We start from the raw sequence: 21,503 nt of genomic DNA on the forward strand, positions 1-21,503 counted from the left end.
AATCAGCTACTTGGAGCAGAGAAACAATAGAAATGTCTTGTGAAGTGGTAGCACATCATCATGCTAAAAGCTGGGATTGTAATAGTGCGTCGTCATTTGCGTTTCTGGCTTCAGACTGAAGTGTGTTGCAACACTGATTGCTCACATGTGGCGGCATCTTCCACCGCCGAGCAGAAGGAAATGTTAGGCAGGAGACTGTGAGCAGGCGGGGAGCTTTGTTCCAAAACAGAGTCCGGGCCAGAAAGCGGAGAGGGAGCTCTGACAGCCAGAAGTCTCAGCACCTGGCAGAGCCATCGCTGAGTCACTGCTATTGATCAACAGCTCTATCAAACCCCCACTCATACACTGGTATATATTCTACAGTGAATTTGCGCATTTCTGACCAGCAAAAATCACACTTACTGCATACGTAGACATCACACGAGCTCACTGAAGAGGTGTCGTCTTCCTCATCATCACCTCCACTAGTATAAATACTCATCGCTAAAAAGATGATGATGGCATAGGAGGCATTTTATGGACTTCTTAGGAACATTTCAGATATTTTTGTAACCCAATAACAAGCTTAAATGCAGAATTAGTATCAGAGATTTTCCCCCCAGGCTAATATCGGATACAAAATGCTCTGAGATGCTTGTCAGAAATAAAAGCCAATCAAGTGACCCCAAACTAATCACCCAAGGTCTATTAAACCCTATTAAAAAGCCAACTTACTGTCTCTTTAAATTGACATACGTTGGAGTAAGATTAATAAAACTGTTTAAGAAAACCCGCGTTCATCTCAACCACCTGTTTACATCGATCCTCGCGAGAGTGAAATGAAAGTGAAACTCAAAAGCAGAGCTGGAGCAGTTCCTCTCTGGTATTTTAACACGCACGCAGGGAAAAATTTTAAAAAAGTAAGAAAATAAAACAGTAAAGTTTTATGTGTATAGCACTTTTTTTAAAACGTGGGGTTCCCAGCTGCTTCACAGGGCTGCGAGCGGGACTGAACAGCGGGAGTAACAATCACCAGCAGTCAGAAAGTGATACGAGAACTACTCTAATGACTGTCAGAGTTCATCCGGTGTGCTATGACTCAAACTGCTGGTGTGCAGTTGGTTGCACTTTGTGTCAGTGTGTGGCAGCAGCTCGCGCCTCAGCCTTTCATCCGCGAGTTGTAATGTGCCGGCCTGCAGCTACACACACACACACACACACTCATTCACCGGCGCACTATTCACAACCATCTCCTACCCACAGATCACACACTCCCAGCCTAGGCTCCATTCATTTTCACCATCGCCAGGCTCCTCGCGCTCGGTGACTAAGCAGATCTCGGCGAATGTGCGAGCGCGATTGTACGCGAGGCGACAGCTGCACGGAGGGTCGATGTGACGGCTTTAGTCAAAACACTCTGATCTCGTTAAAAAGACGGCAGACAATGTGGAGACGAGGAGAAGAAAGGGAGGAGATGACATGAAGAGAGAAAGAGAGAGAGAGAGAGAGAGAGAGAAGCAGGGAGGCTGATCACATGTCAAGCAGCCATGATGCAGAAGCACAGTGTGACACTTTGGTGGAAACAGTCCATCTCTGTCTTCATTTACGCATTTAGTCAACAAAATCCCCTTTGTCTTTAAAGGGGACTTTATCTCTTGCACTGATGCAAATGTTACTCATGCTGCCTGGATGTAAAACCAGTATAAAAATAATGATGGAAAAAAAATCAGCCTGAAATATTTGAAACACTTCCCCCCAGAAGATAAAATCTTATTTTCCCATTTACCCCCCAGTGAGTTTCTGTGTGATTTGGCGAGGTTTCCAGTCTGTCTTCCTTCACTCCAATTCAATGGAGCTGGACGGGAATTAGTATGTGGAGACCAAACCAAAAATGTACATGTAAAAAAAACTCAACAGCAACAGCTCTTTCCAAAAACAATTACATGGATACCCGGCATAATCCACAGCCCTCGGGGCAAAAAGTTTAGCTGCAAACTATTTCTTGCCAAAGAACTCTGGCAAAATATCTATCCACCCCAAATTTGTGCTCGCTTGAGGTAAAGTGGGAAAACATCTTTTCTGTATTTTGGATAAACTTCTCCTTTAAAAAATGTTGTTGGCATTGTATCTTGCTTTCTTGGCCAATTTTATTGTTTGACGGTGTGTTTTTCTTATTCCCATGAATAACTGGCGAGACAACATCGTGTTGAGATATTTCCAGGGCAGTTACCATGGAGTGTGATAGGACAAAATGTTTCAGTGGCCTAACCCATCAAGGCATCTTACTAGACTCACCATTTTGCATCGACATTCAACAATCATGCAGGGATAAATGCATCGTAGAAGAGCAATTCATTTCGAAATAGGGGGTGGATTCCCCCCTTGAATGCTTCATATAGGGGGGATTTATATACTTAAGAGGGGGATACTACCCTGGTCTTACCATTGCTTGCCTTCGGGAAACTGAGAAATAAATGCACAGCCTCTGTAAGGAAAGTCAAATCGAAATGGCATTTAAAATTAGTTCACTGCTCATACTAATATCCGTCAAAATCCTGGAAGGTGCTAAATTCTGCGAAAAATAAAACCACTAATTCTTTACCTGCACATGTCAATACATGTAATAGCTGTGTATTATCTGACCACAAAGACATCTATTTAAGGATGATTATTTAAGGATGTCTATACAGAACCCATGCTTATAAATAGTGCTTTTATAAACCCTGTAAACCACGCTTCTCGGTTCACATTACAGCCTCTTTCTCCGAGTGATGTAGCTAATGCATTACAAACCATTGATCCCAGAAAATCAACTGGAGCAGGCGAACTCAATCCTTTCTTTTTAAAGATTTCTTCTCCATGTATCACTGAGCAAAAAAAAAAAAAAATGCTTATTTAATCTTTCCATTTCAACTGCTGTAATTCCCATGTTATTCCTTTCTACAAGTGATGAGACATCAGCGATCTGATTAATTATCGCTTGATATCCAAACTTCCCTGTCCAGGTTTGAGTCCTAACCAGTCTGGTGTCAGACCTAGGCATAGTACCATCTCTGCTCGTATATTTGTTGTAAATTTGTTGTATATTTCATCGGCTCGTCAAAAGCTTTCGATACAGTTGATTATTCTCTGCTTTCTCAGAGATGATGTATTATTGGATTTGATTCAGTTACTTGTTGATGGTTTCAGAATTACCCGTCTGGAAGGTTTCAGTGTGTGGAAGTTTCCAATCAGAGTCTTTACCGGTAACAAACGGTGTTCCGCAAGGATCGGTTCTGGGGCCTGTTTTGTTTACAATTTATATAGATGATATTGTCTCTTCTCTAACCGACACTGTACAGAAACAGATCCAGCTTCCCTTTGAATATAGTGTTGAGTTGAATATAGTTGAGTAAGTCTATCATTATCATTCTGCCCTGAGCTTCATTACTAGAGATCCCCATGGCACTCACCATTGCATTTTATACAACAAAGACGGTGTGAAAGAGGTGTGATAATCACTTGTATATTTCAATCCATAAATCTATTATTGGACATTCACCACCCTTTATAATGTCTTTGCTGGACAGGACCACAGCTCGCTCTACTATTTGTCTTATGCTTTAAGTCCCACGGGGTCATGAGAGAGAGAGAGAGAGAGAGAGAGAGAGAGAGAGAGAGAGAGAGAGAGAGAGAGAGAGAACTGAAGAGTTCCTCTTCCACAGGGACGGGGGGACCATTATTTCTCCCAGGGTCTTTTTGGTACCTTTACCCAGTGGTTGGCCTGTGGAGAAGTCCAGATCACATGCATTAAGTACATCCTTCATCATGTGAAGGGCCACAAAGTTGAACTGTCTGACTGACAGCCGTCACTAGACCTTTGGTTTAGTCAGAGTCCAGAGTGTTGGAGGCAGCCATGTGCTCCAGGACGTCTCTCAGGCTGTGATCTACACACCTCAGTATATGTGGCTAGGTAGATGTAAAGTAGATGTAGCAGATGTAAAGTAGATGTAAAGTAGCTGTACAGCTAACTCTGGTCCAGTGGTTGTGTTGTGTATGGCCCCTGATAAATGAACTAACAAACAAACTGCTGCAAGTTTTTTTTTCCCCATATAAATTCTCACCGCAAAAACGGTGTCTGCTTTTCCATAAACAGTTTCACAGTACATTTTCGTTTTAATCTTGTTGCCATCTATATACCCTATATATATTATGATTTGTTTACTTTTACTTATGTCTGTGGACTCATCGAGTACTGAGGAAAACACAGGTGTTTGTAGCACAGCCTGGTCAACATCGTCTACAAGTGTCCTTGTAATAGCTTGGTGCATTTCTGACAGACCGTGCTCATGAAGGCGACTTGTTGTGTCTGTGTTCAGCCTTTTCAAAGGACACTCCATCTCGCTCATGAATTTTTACCAGTTCATTTCTGCTATAAAGCAAGTGGCTTTGAGAAGTCCCTTCCTTTCCTCCGCACACTACAACTATTCTTTGCTGACTCTTCCTCATGCTTTCTTTTCAAGGCTGCTGTTATGAGAAACATCATCTGAGCGGCAACTTAATGCTGACGTGTTGTAAAAGGCGCCGCACCATGCATTTTACAAATCTGTCAGCTCATTTCTCCATTTGAGCCACGGATACATTCTGATCCAGTTAGCCTGAAACTGCGGCATCACGTTAGCAACATTACCGTTACCCGTCTGAGAATCCTGAGGATTAACGTTCAGCAGTCCATCTCTGTCTTCATTTATTTTCATCAAGTTTGTCTGATTCCTTATGACCGTACATGACCGCCAGCGAGTGATGCTGCAACAGCAGAGGGGGCTAGTAGGCTTGTAGAGAGAGGCAGGGAGCGTGCGTCACTGTGGCGTCCAGGCCGGAAGTCGGTCTGATGCGGCACATCCAGCTAGTCCCTCCCACTCACCATACACGTGCAAATAATGGCTGAACATTATACATCACTGTAAATGTGTGCAGCAATTTCGTGCATTAGAAGTGCTAGACCTGCGGGAATCAATGATTATCCACAGTACCCACAATCCTGCGCTGGAATCCAGGCCCTGAAAAGGTGGAGAGACCGCTTTCGATAGACCATAATGCAATGCAGCCCCGAGGCATGTTGTGCTTAGAGTAAAGCAGCGACTCTTGCTTTTCATCACCAAGGAAAAACTCGCTCTTTCACTTTTACCATCAGTATCACTATTACTCTCTCCACCTGCAGCTGAAAACCACAGCTGAAATGTAAAATAGCTCCTGGAATGCATCGAACATTGCAGTCTGATGATGCACCACAGCATAAGAATATCTGAGGTTGGATTTTTCCTTCAAGTGTGTGTGTGTGTGTGTGTGTGTGTGTGTGTGTGTGTGTGTGTGTGTGTGCGAGTGGTGGGAGCGGGGGGCAGTATGTGTGTGTCATATATCAAGCTGCTCTTAAAGTCTCGCCAAAACAAATCAGCCAAAAAGGTGAAGAGGCAGAGACAGCGGGAAGAAACCAAAGACACAGTGAGAAGGACTCTGTGTGTGTGTGTGTGTGTGTGTGTGTGACAGAGAGAGAGAGAGAGAGAGCGAGCAGTAAAGAGACCCGTGTCTGTGTGCGGGGCGGCCAGAGTCTCAGGCCGATGCCAAGAAGCACATTCTTTGGCAGGGTGCAGGGTTGCTGTAAAACGCCACTCAGGAACACGATGTACGGCCCGCAGGATGCAACAACGCAGCACGCTGAGATTAAACAAGGCTGGGCTGATAACACACACACACACACACACACACACACACACACAGTGACACAGCATTGGCCCACCCGGCAGGGAGAGGAACATTGTGCTGTTGTTGCAATTACAGCATCAAGGAAACTGTGGTGCTTTATTTGGCGGTGGCTGTGACTGATGCCTCTCTTTGGCCAATGGGACGCTTGCACTGCAGTTAATGTGGACTCTGAGGAGGACAGATATTGATCAAATCATTGCTAGTTATTATAGATACTGGTGATTACATATTTAACGCTTTTGAAACAAACATATGAGTATGGTTTGCAGTTTTTTGGCACTTTTTTTTTAGCCGTGACCAGCAGCTCTGTGGCTCGCTCTGTCGGTCAGTCAGTCCACAAAAATTTCCCCCCGCCCCCTTGGTGGCTACAGTGTTCGCCCTTGGAGGCTGAAATTTGGCATGGAGGTCAAGTGTGTGTGTGTGTGTGTCAAAAGGTGTGTGTTTGGGTGCATGCCATGTGGCTGAAAGGGGGTGTGACAGTGGGAGTGACCTAGTGCAAAAAAAAAAAAAAAAAAGGCACATCACTTCCTAATGGATTCACAGACTTGCACAAGCTGTGGTGGAAATGTTGGTCATGAGCCACAGGACAGCTGATTAAGTGTTGATGCTAATTGGCAAAACGGGGGTGTGGCAGTGGGAGTGGCCTATAACAACCAGGGGCGGGGCAGCAGGAGTGGCTTATAAAGGGGGTGTCATTGTGGGAGTGGTGTATGACAAATGGGGTGTGGCGGTGGGAGTGGCTTATAGTAAAAAAAAATGCATAACCTCTAAACAGATTCACGTAACATGGCCAAACTTTGTAGAAAGACACACATGCACGCGCGCGCACACACACACACACACACACACACACACACACACACACACACTTTTTGCCACATCCTCTCTCATAACTCATGACCTGCTTTTCATAGAGCCTTGTTATTGGACTTGCTTTGCCCACCCGATAGCATCTGCAGCTTCCTACCTACCAGGCTGAAATATGCCATGGAGGTCAAGTGTCTGTGAGTTTGTGTGTGTATCTGTGTGTGTGAATGTATGCACGCGTGGATGCATGCTCGTATATGGTCACAGCTACTGTGCAAGTTTGTCCTTGTTTTCCTGATAAACAGTAACGCCTGTAAAGACAATGAAGTGAATTGACAGGTAGAGAGAAGCAATCGTCACTTAATCAATAGATATTACAGAAACTGATGATGATATATAGTTCATGTTTTCCATGCAAATAATGGATTGGCTCAGAGGTTTGCATGTAAAAAAATGGCTATTTTTTCTGGAGAAAAGGTTATTCTGATAAAGTTATTGTACTGGCAATCATTAATTAATCAATCATTATTACAGAAACAGGGGATGCCTTGTATAGTAGCCTAAATGTCTTCAAACCAAATAATTAATGATTTTTGGATGTTGTGAATGTGCAAGTTGGCAATATTTCTTAACATAAACTAATGCCAATGAAGTGATTGCACCGAACAGACAGGTAGAGGGAAGGAAGAGAGAGGCAGTCATCAGTTAATCAATAGATATAGATATCGGTGATTATTTGTTCTATAGAACTTAAGCCAAATAATTAATATTCAGTTAAAATTACTGAATGGAGGGGAAGAATGACAGAAAGATAGACGTATAGTAAAGACACGTGAGAGAGAGAAAGAGAATTGGAGATTGTGTGTGTGTGTGTGTGTGTGTGTGTGTGTGTGTGTGTGTGTGTGTGACAGAGAGAGAGAGAGAGAGAGAGTGAGGGGGCGAGGTGAACATTGTCATAACATTGCAGTCGTAGCACCACATTAACGTTCCACAGGAGCTCAGCTGTGGCGGTTCACATGCCGTTGGCCGTGATTGACGGCTCCCCCCGGCCAATGGGACACTCCCCTCTATCTCCTGGCTGCGCTCCCTGTCAAACAGAGTGGATAAATGTTCCCGTTCCCCCTCGCCAAGGGCAACGGGAACAACGCCACTGCTGTGTCGCTGGGCTTCCAGGCTCTCTGCCGGTCCAAAGACCTCTGTCTGCCCCGCTGGCCCGGCTCCCTGCGCTCTCCGTCAGTCACACACCGGAGGTTTGGCCCCTCGGTGTGGGAAACACTCAGCCAGCAGGGGCGGGGCAGAGCCAGGGGGGCGTGTTTGGACCGCGGAGAGCCACCCACACTTTGAAAACTCCACCTGTTCAAACCAAAGTGCTGCGGTAGTGCATGGTGTTGCAACTCAGAGAACTGCTGAGCAAATTACAGAAATCTTCATCAATCCTGTCAGTGCATGAATTAAAGGAGCAGTTCGCCTCAAAATAGTGCAATTTATCCCCCATACTATATAATTATGTTGTTTTCACATATGTACAAATTACAAATTACACATATTTGCTCAACTGATTTGGGTACACATCCAGTAGGATTGCATCACCAACTTAGAGGAGGTATGACTACATATGCACTCATCAACTTTATCAGCTCCACCTGTACAGTCTGATGCAGTTCAGTGCAACATCTCTACCCTACCTTTTAACAAAGTTTATAATGTTCAGTTCGTGTTGACATTGTGGAGAATGTGTCAGTTTATTTCTATGTTTATTATTGAGGTTGTAGTTTGCAGGGGTCTTGTACTGGACTACATTATATTGAGAGGTGTTTCTGATTTTTTGTCCTCCGATATTTATTTACATGAGGTGGGACAGAATAGTGGAAACACCTCCCAATAAAATGCAGCCCAGTACAACAGCAGCACTAACTATGAGCTCAATGCCAAACATAGAAGTGAATGAACACCTCTGTTACTGTGACAACAAGAAAACCTGAACATTACAGGCAGCAGTAAGGGAAACTTTATGGCAGGACAGTTGGATTGGACTGGATTAGATTGTGCAGGTGGGCCTGATAAAGTGGCCACTGAGAGTACATGGGTATACATGTTCATAGATTAGATTTCCATACAGGTCGGTCCAGATTTGTTTTTCTGTTTTTGTTGTTTGTTGTTTGCTGTTTGTTCCAGTTTTGGAGGACGCCATGACTTCCCCTTTCTCCCCTCACCCCTGTTCAGTGGAGTTGAATGGGTGAGTGTTTTGTGTAGAGCGACAGCCAACACCGGCCAACAAGATACAGTTCAAGTTCAAGTTTATTTAAACAAAATTTAAACAACCAGGTCTGTGGATTATCTTGAGTAGCCGTGGTATTGTTTGTGGAAAGAGATGCTGCTGGTGAGAATTTCAATGTATTTTTTTTTTACGCTTTGAGTTGCACAAATTCACCCGTTCAGCTTCATCACATTGGGGTGACGGGAGAAAGTGAACGTCACGGTAAACTCCAAACCTCATCTCAACGATCTGGATTAGAGAAATTAAACCAGAACAAAGTGGAAAACTATTAGAATTATTATCATCATTATTATTATTAATTTGTATTTTTGGCTGTTCAGTTCATGCACTGGCTTAGCCACTACAGTGAGAAAATCACCACGCTACTTCCTGCTCACACACGAATGAGCAAAAAAAAAAATAATGGCAGTGTACACACAGAGCTCTCAGCGCCCACATCATCATTATGTTGTCATTTAGCCATAAAACAGGCTGACAGCTGCATATTAGCAGACATTGCTACCACAGTGTGATGGTAATCTAGATGTTAGAGAAGGCCGTGTGAGTGCAAGGCCGCTGGTTCACACCCCAGATGAATGCGGGTGGCGGAAGTGAATTAGGTCAGCTGTCCACTCCCTCAGAAACAGCCGACACGAGGCCCGTGAGCAAGGCACTGAACGCCGCACCGGGTTTGTATGTTTTTGGCCTCAGGTGGAAGCAAGAAGTTACAAAAAAATAATTTTGACTCTCAAAAAAATGCTGGTAGATGACAGTAGTAAACTGTACACAGCATGCTCATGTGTGTGCTGCATTCAGGCACGCCTTGATTTTTTTTTAAAGCCTCAAGTTTATCCAAGAGACAGAGGTTTTATTTGCATTTGACTTTAAATTTTCTGTGCATTTTTCCTTTCTTATTTTCGGTTGATTTATTTTATTCATTGCATTTTTTTTTAATTTTTTTTTTCCCTTTTCTCTCTGCTTTTAAATGTCCTTTTATTCCTGATGTAATTAAGCGCCTTGAATTGCTGTTGTGCATGAAATGTGCTATACAAATAAACTCGCCTTTGCCAGTATCACTGTTTACAGTGTCAAAGGGCTTTACAGGACCACAGGTTTACCGCAAACAAACAGGGACACCCTCCGACTCATAGTGGCCAAGAAAAAAATCAGCCAAAAAAACGGCAACCTAAAGACGGGAGCTGAAACAATGACATCATCCAATGAGGAGAGCGAATGCTTATTGATAGGACAAACAATTTACACACATTATGATTGAAAAAGACAAGATGTAGGGATGTTATTTACCACTGTCCTTGTTCATGGCTCTCAAGCTGTCCACGTGAGTTGAGATGATGCATCACAACTTGCAAATCTGGGTATCATCGAATGAGCTTCACCATTTGTATTTACAACCTGATTTGCCATTCGGGTGCATATTCCAGGCGGTAAACTCGTAAAATTTCTAACTTTATGAGCTGATGATGGCTGCACGAATGCATCAGTACCAACATGGCTGGTCTCTCAGGTTTTGACGAGGGGTGGGCTCTTTTTTGCAGCTCCACATTGTCATTCATGTCGATAAGAGAAGATGGATTTTTGCGCAGAAGTCGGTGAAGTCGCCCGTGGTGTGAATCTGCATGTGAAACAGGGTGTTGCTGAAAAAGAGCGTGATGTTCAGTCAGCCTGCCCTGGGTAAATATGAGCAAGAAGAAAACCTCATAGGTGTCCCATTTTGTCCAATGGGGGGCAGTGTGTGTGTGTGTGTGTGTGTGTGTGTGTGTACCGCAGTAGCCTGCCAGCCTCCTGTGGGGATTCAGGTTTGTTTACTGGAATTTAATCCAACTGCCAGGTTGTCACTTAATATGACCTGCCTGTTTATTAGATGAGAGCTCGCCGGGTGTGTAATTGACATATGGAACAACTTGACTCTGCATGGCTGCACATACACACACACACACATGCACAAACACACCACCACAAACGGCCACACACACACAAATTCAGGCCAGCGCAAGTCCGTTTACCATCACTGAGGTTTTAATTGGCGTGTTGTCGACATCCAGTATTGTGCGGTGTACTCATTAGGAGCACAGCAGCAGTCGGTGATGGTGTGTGCATGCATGTGTGTGTGTGTGTGTGTGCATGTGTGTGGGTTGGTGTGTACTGCAGATATTACACTGCTGCCACCATGTCACATTACAACCCATTTAGCATTTCAAGCCAGCAAGGCCAGCTGTGCCGTTTGTGCAGAGACGGATGGCGAAGACCCGAGGTTGGAAATAAATTTCTGGTGTAATGTTGTGAACTCCTGTGCATGTGCAAGTGTGTGTCGGTCAGGGGTGAGAGCCTTGGGGTGAAGGTGGGGCGAACCTCCTAACCTCCACACAGAATCAGGGTCTAGTTCTACAAGCTGCAAATTAGCCTTTCTGCTTAGAAAAGCTTGGAAACGCCAAAATAAAGGCTGCACACGGAGCTTTACACTATCTATCCTGTGTTTTTTTTTTTCCCATTACATGAAAAACATCACCTGTTCAGCTACTTTTTTATATTGTTTTTATTGTAGCATCCTGCACATCCAGCCGTGAACAAACCGGCTCTGTGTGACCGTGTTCATGAGCCGGTCATTTTTAGCTTCACTGTGTTTGTGTCTCCTGTTGCTTTCCACCATCGTTGTTGTTGTTGTTGATGCGTTCCCTGCAGCTGTGGCCGTCAGCCTCACTTTCACAGCCCCCGCCAGCTCACTGCAGGCCACGCCCACAGCCCAAAACGGCTTAAACGTTACTGAAAAGCCGGGGCAAGCTGATGTCAGACGACACACGATTTTGACCTGATTTTGACGCAGTTTTGTTGTGGCTGACAAATTTCCAGCATTGTGCTTGAGCGTGAAGGATGTGAACGCCGGTCACTGCAAACCGAAAAACTTCCTGTTGGATTGAAAGCCCGTTAGTCCGATGCTCTGTTAGATAGATAGATAGATAGATAGATAGATAGATAGATAGATAGATAGATAGATAGATAGATAGGTATACTTTATTGATCCCAGACTGGGAAATTCACACATTACAGCAGCATCATCAATAAAAACAAAAAAATTAAAAATTAAAAAATTAAAATTAAAAGTATATACAATAGAGACTAAATATGCGAAATATATACACTAAAGGCAATAAGGGTATAAGTATATATAGTAAGTATATATAGTATATAAGTATATACAATAAAGTAGCCTGAGAATATGAAATGTTTAAGTGTTGAAATGTAAGAAATGTAGGATATACTGATGAAAATAATAAATATGAAAAATGAAAAATACAGATAATAGATGGTGTGGCACAGGGTAAGCTTGACACCATGGAACCAGGAAACCAAGTGGCAGAACCCGACGCCCGGTACTGGGATTCGGCGACTGTCCGGCTTGATTTGGTCCCATGGAATCACGACTTCTAATAAATAACAGTTAAGGTGCTGAATGATGGATAATAAAATCCTGCAAACAAACACCCGTCCCTCCTAAGGCCCATTGCTCTGAAACTACACACTCTGGAACTGTTGAGTCCAGTGACTGCCGGTGTTATGGCGAGTCTGAGTGGACATTTTTCAGACTATCAGGGTTTCGGGGTAACAGGCCTTCGGACCAAAGGGCTTTTATGTCACTATGAACGCCTCATCTGACATGGAGACCGTCAAGGTAGACAGAAATATTGTGAAAGACTGACTGATAATGCCTGATTTATTACATGTATCTATTTACCTGTTGTCTTCATGTAAAAAGTGGTGTATGGCAGCTTTAATATCCTAGCTGGGTTTTTTTTTTTTTGCTCACTCTAGACTAACATAAGGTACGTAACAGAAGATACAGCAGATAATGGTAAGATGTTATCAGGCTTCCTGGAAGAAGAGGGGATTTTTTGGCAAAGCAGAAGCTCAGGCGGAGGGCAGAGAGATGTGAAGGAGCTGCAGAGAGCAGGAGGACGTGCTGGAAACGCTGCGGCGCACTGTTTGTTGTGCCAAAATGTAATGACACACACACACACACACACACACACACACACACACACACACACACACAGACTCTGCCGCCTGATCAGCCCTCCTCCCTCTGGTCAGGTTCATCTGTGAATCAGACAAATCTGAGGGATCAGCGTCTCCCAGACTGAAGCACATCCATTATTTTATCGTTGATCCCGGATCTGCTGCTCCGACACAGATGGCTCAGTGTACCTGTCTCTCTCTGTGTGTGTGTGTGAGCGGAAGGCAAGCAAATGTGTGTGTGTGGACGGTGGGTGTTTGCCCATGTCTATACGAGTATTGGTGTTTATGCATCTGTGTGCACATTTGCTTATGCATATGTGTGTGCCCGAGGCTAAGAATTCTTATTTTGTTTTGACACATCTCGCTCTAATTTTGGTCCCGTTCAGCTGCAGTTTTGTTGAACTGTGAAATATCGCACACCGGCATTCAACACTCGCGTAAACACTTGTTTGTACCCTTAAGATTTATTATATTTAAATCACAATGCACCACATGCTCTATGCAAAACGCATGCATGCATATTTGCTGGTTTTCTTATCAAAAAGTAGAATCCTGGAATCGCCTACGGTGGCCCACGGGGGACACGTGAATCGCTGACATCACAACCAAAAAACAAAACAAAACAAAAGCGAAAGGGGTCAAATTCCAAAAAAGTATAGTGGTAAGTTTTTTTTAATTTTTTTTTTTTTTTTTTTTTACCTCATCCCCACCTTTTTTCAATGCTCATTTTTCATTTCATAGACATTTTCTGCAACTTTTTTGTATACCTTTTAAAGGGCGTTGTGTTTTAGGCCTGAGCCTGCATTTCTCTCTGACCCTGCTGGGTGTTTTTATAAATCGATGTATATTGAGCTACAATAAGAGGAGACGCAATCTGTGTGCAGCGACATGTGGAGGAAAAAAAAAAAAAAAAAAGAAGCAGAGGCTGATTAAAAACAAAAAAAAAGTTTAAGCATCAAAGTAAATGCCATTAAGCTAAATGACAGGTCAGGCCTGTCCTCATTAGATGTCACTGGACAGAAAGTCTAGCGCGCTGTAATGAATTAGTCTGTCCCTTCAGACGGTAACTGATAGGTATCCGGTTTAAAAGTCAGCATCAAGGTCAACATACTCTGCTCTAGTTTATCTTGTCCCACTTTTATCTTAATGATTCAGCTCTTCCTCGCACCCAGAATAACTTATAATGAGCCTCGATTCCTTCATCAGCGGCATTGCAAACACCCAAAAGCAAATAGGTCAAGGGTCAGAGCCACAGTTCAATGGTAATTTTCCTGTAATTCATCATGTGTGAAATACGGCTGAGATCTAAGGCGAGAGGCGGATAAATGATCCTTTGAGTGTGTTTCCAGTGTGTAATACTGCGTCTTTGCTTCCTGCTGCTTGTGTCTGTCTGCGTCAGTGTTTATATTGTGGAGGAAATTTATGTAACGTCTCCCTTTTCTTTTTCTTTTTTTTTCCTTTCCCCTCCTCTGGGATGGCGAGGCTTGTTGTTGGCTGTTGATCACCAAGGGCAGGCTGTAAAGAGATGCTGTCCTTCTCACTGGTACTTCTTATATAACCACATGCTCTCTTTCTCTCTCTCTCTCTCTCTCTCTCTCTCCCTCTCTCTCTGGGCTTCACTGCAATTCAAAGTATGCTGCAGAGGCCTGTGGCGTTCAAATTAGCAAATGGAATCAGTCTGACACATTGCTGGCAAAAAAAAAAAAAGAATCTGTATGCTTTTTGTTGTTTTTGCTGCTTTGTACGCCTCCATCGAGTGATCACCCCTGTCCGTTTGTGTGCCTGTCTGTCAGCCCACAGGATAACCTCGAAAAATACTGGACAGATATTTACAAAACGTCGGTCATGAGCCAGAGAAGAAGTGATTAACTTTTCGAGCCAATCAGCTTCCACCGGGTGTGGCAGCGGACGGGGCTGGAGTTTCCTAAATGTTTCCGCCTAATGTCACAAAACTCAGGGCGGAGCGTGGTTATGGGTCAAGGCGCCAACTTTGGATGCTGATTGGCTTATAATAATGTGGCCCTAAAAGGGGGTGGGGCTTAGCACACATCCACGTAACGTCATCAGATCCAGAGGGGAGGCTGGTCACGGGTCAGGGAGGAAGTCATCACCTTTCTGCGCCAGTCAGCCTCCAGGGGGTGGGGCTTAGTGCAAAAAAAATGCATCCATATAACATCACGCAATCCAGCAGGGAGGTCGGTCATGGGTCAAGCCACTGTTGACATTGCCTAAAGGGGGCGGGGCTAAGCCAAAACAGGACGGTCGTTCCCAAACACATCCGTGTAACATCACAAAAGCCGGCGAGCAGGTTGGTCATGGGTCAAGGCCGCACTGACCAACTTTCTCCGCTGATTGGCTGAAACGTGCATCTCCTACAATAACAACGCTGCCGAAAAGGGGGGCGTGGCTTAGCACAAACAGCACAGCAAGTGTCGATGCTGTCCTGCACTGAGTGATGCAAATGGGAAATCCACTGGGAAAACTGGTTATGATTATCTGCTGTGATTTTCTGCCTCATCACCATTTGGTGGTGTAGTAGGTGTGTCTGCAGATTACGCACATGATGCTGAGAGATAGTGTATGTGTGTGTGTGTGTGTGTGTGTGTGTGTGTGTTTTCACTGCAGGTTAAACATTTTTGTACTTCTCCCCCCTGCAACGCAAAGAATGTGTGTGGGGGCGAACTGCGTGATCATACCTGTTGTGAAAGACTTTACATTTTTGTGTGTGTGTGTGTGTGTGTGCATGTGCGCACCTCACACACACCATACCACTCCCTCTGTCTGTGAACTTTGCCTCTTCCCACCTGCATCGTCCTTACAACCTGAGCCGCGTTTTGTATCAGTTTTTTTTTTTTTTTTGGTTGTTGTTGTTGTTGTTGCTGTGTGTCTCTCCCTACAGTCACTTGGCGGCAGTATTTTGGCAGGCAAACCCAGGATGGGAGGATTGGCAGACCGAGTGATAAATGGAGCGAGATATGTGAAAGGAGGAAGTGTGTTGAATGAAACTCATTGTGCCTTATTTGAGGGCCAAGCCTCTGTTATTTTGTGGCGATGACGCAGGTGAAGGAGCTGGTAAGGAGGTGGGACATTCATCAAAAGTTAAAGGAACACACACACACACACACAGATTTTTTGGGGGGGAAATCGACCTGTTTGATCAGGTTACCAATTAACCGATGAGAACAAATAAGAAATCATCCATGTGTGCCTCGTTAGATCACTGGTACCACAGCTCCATCCTGACACTTTAAAAAAAAAAAGTTGTCATTGCTCTTTTCTTTTAAACAATAAGTTAACCCTCCTATTATGTTTGGGGTCAATTTGACCCCAGCCAATGTTTCTAAATAAATGATTAACGTCATTTTTTTTTGTTTGTTTCATATTTAATGAGTTTTCCTAATGTAATGGGTACTACCAGGTAAACATGAAATTGACATGATGATATGTTTTCAATGTCCTGTACACACTTTGTAACGCATTGGTTATAAATAACAAAAATCTGTACTTAGAAATAATATAAAGCCATTAAAACACCAAACATTAATATTTATTTCCAGTTTTAGGTCAATCAGTGAGATTTTATGGTAATTTGAATATTTTTCCATTGTCGCCTAATAGGAATACTTATTTATTTATTTATTTAAAGGGCTATTTAGGTAATCAACAAAGAAACATAAAGTACCTGACACATAAACTTTGATAACAATTTTAGTTATAATACTTTTGTGGAAGTTTAAACTGCAGGAGTCAAATTGACCCCAAACATAGAACATGTTCAAAAATGTGAACATAACAGGAGGGTTAAATTTGACTTTTCATGACTCAGAACAGCAGATGTAGTCGGGTTTATCTGTACTGCTGGAGAGTCTAGGCGGGCATACCTCTAAAGCTGTTTGGTGGGTCGCCATGAAATTTGATGACAACATTCACACTCCCATGACCTTCCCGTTAGCGTCACCAGCAGGCCTGGGAGGGCATCTCCATTAGAGATAATGCACTATTTCAGGTGAGCCGCCACGTATTCATCCGCTGAGCCATGATTTTTTTTTTTAGCCGCACACAGTGAACTGTCGCCATGACTTCCTGTGAAAAGAGGTAAAATAGTACCGGCTAGATCAAATAGGGCCTCGTATTCATGTAATTCATGTATTCCCTGTTGAAATGGGATATGGAGGTCGGGGCGTAAGGCAGAGAGGAATCACTCAAAAGTGTAATACTAAGAGTAATAAGAGTTCACGGGGAGCGAAATGTGAATTTTACCAACGTCTCACATAGATTTGCCAACTTAAGCTGCGTATCGTTTAGTGCAGCTTATCATTTAGCATTAGAGCTCCCACGTTTCCTCATTTTCTCCCTTTTGTTGAGAGTGGCTGTTCTTTTATGCAGGTACCACAAAGTACAAGATTTTTTTTTTTTTTTTTCCAAGACACACACCTTGTAGTTTCTCGCAGTTTAGAATAAAATGGAAGGAGGAAGTGAAATGCGATGCCACTTGGGGTTGTGGGTAAAAAGCCGGGACCATAAGGTCATCAAGTATCAAGTGACTTGGGATGGGATGATGCAGAATTAGGTGAAGGTTCATGGTGAGCAGCGGGATGTTAGGACGCACACTCACACTCACACACACATGCAGGGTCGGTGCCGATGCCTTATGATGCAGAGTTGGTCATCAGTGACTCACCTTGACAACACAGATGTACGTGTGTGTGCTCACGCGCGCATGTGTCTTTGTGCGCGTGTGTCTATGCACGTGCACGCTGAGGGGACCCTCGTGGTTTCCCGCCATGGAAATTGAACCCTCCTCTCCGAATTCCTGACCCTCAACTCACTTTCTATTGTGCGGGAACACCTGTCAAACACATGCAGACACACGCAGACGCACAAAGTGGCCGCTGTGTGTGAGCATAAACCACAGGCATGTGTTTTATGAGCGGTGTGTGTGTGTATCCCCATAGTGTTATCCTCTGCGGTTTGCGAAGTGAAGCGGTGGTGTTTATGTAACAACTAGTTTTGACAGAGCTCCCTCTCTCACTGATGACACCTTTTCCAGGCCTGAGCGATATTTGCATATAGAAACTGCGACTCCTCAGGTAGCAGCGTGTCGCCACTTTGTAATGATGATAATTACCGAACACGTTCAATATCATGCAGCGGTAACACATGCCAGCGAATCAGTTTTGGATTTGAATTTCAGTTCATGGAAAGAGAGACCTTTGAAGTTGAAAACAGTTGAAACAAGAACATATTTAAGACATTGAGGCACTTCACCTGGGTTTCACACTGCAAAAACTCAAAGTCTTACCAAGATGATTTGTCTTATTTCAAGTCAAAAATGTCTTATTTCTAGTCAAAATATCTCATTACACTTAAAATAAGACATGATCACCTCAGAAGTAACTTGTTTTTAGACAATTGTCTCCTGTTTCAAGTGAAAATTTGCTTGTTTCATTGGCAAAATTTGTTTCTTGTTTCTAGCTAATTTTCACTTATTTCAAGTGAATTTTCACTTTTTCCACTCCAAATTTTACCAATGAAACAAGCAAATTTTCTAAAAACAATTTACTTCTGAGGTGATCATGTCTTATTTTAAGTGTAATGAGATATTTTGACTAGAAATAAGACATTTTTGACTTGAAATAAGACAAATAATCTTGGTAAGATTTTGCGTTTTTGCAGTGGCAACGGGCGCATGGTGCACAGGTGATGAAAGAAATGTTCATTTTTGGGTTAAATGCACCTTTAAACGTGCTGTAAGCTCAGGATCAGATGACCTTAACCCCCTTTTTCGTCTCCCGCCTGATGAAAGCTGAACGGGAGGCTGTGAATCGTCAAACAGCAGCATAACGTCCAAACGGATGCTCGGGTTTCCAACCAAATCGGGTGGGAGGGTTGGTGATGGGACACAGAAGCAGTGCCCATCCTGACCAGGAGGGGGCGTTGCAGTGGGTGTGGCAACTCACAAGATATTGAGCGGCGTAACGTCCAAACTAATACTTGGATTTCCACCTAATTCGATGGGACGTTTGGTCACAGGCCAAGCAGGGAATTATCAATCACATTGCAATTGTTACTATTGGTCCAAGTGTGTGTGAATGTGTGTGTGTTTATGTGTGTGTGTGTGTGTGTGTGTGTGTGTGTGGGCGATGGGAAAACACGTTTACTTGTTTATCACTTCTTGTAAACCACATGCTCACTTATTAAGAAATTCTGTGAAAGAGAAAAAAAATGGGGAGGAAGGTGAAAGGTGACAAATAGAGAGAGAGAGAGAGAGAGAGAGAGAGAGAGAGAGAGGAGGAAAGCTGAAATAGATGAAGAGAGAGAATCATTCATCAGTCTTTCATCATGATTATTAATGTCATCCTTATTGATTAGTAGCACCGTGTTGGCAGCGAACGCCAAATTACACTTCATGCCAATAAAGCTCCTTGAACTGATTTGAATTGAATTAAGAGAGAGAGAGAGAGAGAGAGAGAGGGAATGAGTGTGTGTGTGTGTGTGTGTGTGTGTGTGTGTGTGAGAGAGAGAGAGAGAGAGAGAGAGTGAGGTACTCTGTGCTTGCTGCTCTCCTGTTGAGTCACAGAGCTGGTATGACTTGACTTCTGGTATTATGTATGACTGTGCAATACTCATTCACTCTCTCTCTCTCTCTCTCTCCCTCTCCCTCTCTCTCTCACACACAAACACACACACACTCCAGGCTCCGTCAGAGGCGGTGTGACAGACTCAGAGCGTGAAAGGAAGAGGAGAGACTGAAGAAACCTTGGGACTTGGACTTAAACTTTTTCTTTTCTTTTTCCATCTCTCTCTCTCTCAGACGGGACGGCAGACACGGTAGGTGCCTTATCACTTTTTTTCCTTTTGTGTGTGTGTTCTTGTTGTGTGTGTGTGTGTGTGTGTGTGTGTGTGTGTGTGTGTGTGTGTGTGTGTAATTATGTGTAACTGTGTGTATCCTGTGAGTGTTTTGCACATTTGTTATACTTGTGGCTTGTGTATCACTTGTTTCATCAGGTTACAGAGTGAGCGCACTCTGTAGCAGGCACACACACACACACACACACACACACACACACACACACACACACACACACACACACACACATCCTCTATCCTACATCTTTCACACACACACACACACATACCCTGTCGCTTCCACATTCTCTCTGTAACACACACTCATTCCTTCCTAACTTCCCTCTCTCTCTCTCTGTCTCTCTCTCTCTCTCTCTCTCTCTCTGTCTCTCTCTCTCTCTCTCTCTCTCTTTCTCTCTCTCTCACACACACACACACACACACACACACACACACACACTCAGTTGACTCAGCAATTTTCCCCTCCACGTTCTTCTGTGATGTTTTCCTGGAATCTGACCAGTGTTAGTGAATGGCTGGGAGTGTTGGGTGTGGCATCACTGTACCTTTGCCCTGCACAGCAGCATTAAGCCTTACACACACACACACACACACACACACACACACACACACACACACACACACGTGGCTTTTTCATGTGTGCAGATACAGGTAGAAGTAGAGGGTGTGTGGTTTTTCTTGCTGTTTGCTGTTGCTCACCTGTACGGTTGTGTTGTGTTGTGTTGTGTGTGTGTGTGTGTGTGTGTGTGTGTGTGTGTGTGTGTGAGAGAGAGAGAGAGAGAGAGAGAGAGAGAGAGTAAACAGAGGCCTCATTCCGTCAGTAGGTGATTCTCCGTGGGGGGTTAAGTAAAGTTCGGCCTCATTAGTGAGAAACCTGCTCATCTCTCAGGTCACACACACACACACAGGTCTGACCCAGCTGTGTGTGTGTGTGTGTTTGTGTGTGTGCATGTGTGTGTGTGTGTGTGTGTGTGTTTGTGGCCATGGATCATGCTCTGCTAATTGGAGACAGAGCTGCCGTTCTGCTGTTTGAGGCCGGCTGTGTTACAGCTGAGCAGCTGGATTTATGTTTGCTGCTGCGGCCCAGATCCTCGCCGTGTGAGACGCATCGCTGTCGTCAATTAAAGGGGCGACCCGCCACAGTTTGATATAAATAAAAACAGTGCGTTTGTCATCCCACATCAGTGCGCCTCAACCTTTTTTTGGCTCACGATCCCTTACCGTAAATCTGAGCGATGCCTCTGTGCACCAAAACAATGTTCCTCCATTTAATCAACGGAGGCTGAAAATAACTCTGTGTTTATTTCACAAGAGAAGCAGCAAAAACTTGTATAAAATCAGAATTTTGTGTAGTAGAAATTAGGGTTCGGCTGATTTATTGATTGACTGATACCACGTCAATATCTGCCTTTTTTAAATATTGACATGAGCACGTTTTTACTAATATTTTTACTACTTCCCTTATCTTTTTCCTTTGAACTTGCAATATTCTGTTACTTTTGTTTATTCAAGTGTTTCACGGAAAAGAGATTTACTGTATTTATATATATATATAGATAGATATAGATATATTTGCATAATAATTTTCAAATGTAAAAAGTGGATTTCAGTGCCAAATATCAGTCTCTAGTGGCTTCCATTAAACAAATATTGGCCAAACCCCTGGTAGAAACATTCTTTTTTTTTTTAATATTCCATAAATCGTCCATAAATGATCTTGTAACTCCTCAGGGGTCCCGAACCACAAGTTGAGAACCGCTGTAGGAAGTGATGCGTTTTATGTTTCTGTTTTTTTTTTTGAGTAAATAGAAGAAAG

The 21,503-nt window shown here is 43.6% G+C and overlaps 1 long non-coding RNA gene across 2 annotated transcripts in view; it reads left to right on the plus strand.

Annotated features, from left to right (window-relative positions):
* Positions 1-21,503, plus strand: part of LOC115354898 (uncharacterized) — a 67,141-nt gene that overhangs the window by 25,755 nt on the left and 19,883 nt on the right. For both annotated transcript variants that reach the window (XR_003927822.1, XR_003927823.1), the window contains exon 2: positions 19,515-19,648. This is a non-coding gene — a long non-coding RNA (uncharacterized LOC115354898). The remainder of the gene's footprint in view (positions 1-19,514; positions 19,649-21,503) is intronic.

This window comes from Myripristis murdjan, chromosome 23 (genome assembly GCF_902150065.1).
Source record: "Myripristis murdjan chromosome 23, fMyrMur1.1, whole genome shotgun sequence".
Classification (NCBI taxonomy): domain Eukaryota; kingdom Metazoa; phylum Chordata; class Actinopteri; order Holocentriformes; family Holocentridae; genus Myripristis; species Myripristis murdjan.